Source organism: Lynx rufus, unplaced genomic scaffold (genome assembly GCF_022079265.1).
Source record: "Lynx rufus isolate CCGP_SWC_20201006 ecotype Redwood Valley unplaced genomic scaffold, mLynRuf1.p SCAF_7, whole genome shotgun sequence".
In the NCBI taxonomy this organism is placed as follows: domain Eukaryota; kingdom Metazoa; phylum Chordata; class Mammalia; order Carnivora; family Felidae; genus Lynx; species Lynx rufus.
In genome coordinates this window covers 46,689,764-46,690,244 of record NW_025814889.1, presented here as the reverse complement: position 1 = coordinate 46,690,244, position 481 = coordinate 46,689,764, and positions in this window count along the sequence as shown.

Here is a 481-nt window from a genome sequence, read left to right as displayed (position 1 = left end):
AATAAATAAACGTTGAAAAAAAAAATTAGTTTAATTAATCGAAGGCTATTATTGCTAAAAATGCCTTCCAACTACACCATTCCAGGGATAGACATAGTGATAAAGCTTAAAAGACTTCAGAAATGTGATACCTACAACCCTACATGTTTAAATTCCAGCTCATTAAATATATTTATCTTCCATGATTTAAATCCTTACAATAGTCAAATGCAGGCATATGCTAATATTTTAAATTTAATATAGGTCTTTACTACATAAGAAGCAGTTTCTCATATCTCCTATTTACCCTGCCAGTTACTCTGTGAAAGTTACCCTCCCCCCCTTTTTATAGATGAGGAAAACAGGCCGAGAGATCAAAGAATTCAAGGTGACTCGAAAAATGAATCCAAGACCAGTGCTTCTGCCTAAATCTCACTCTTTTTACTGTTCTGTGCTCACACAAACATATTTCAGTATTGCGAAACAGACCACTTGAGATTTC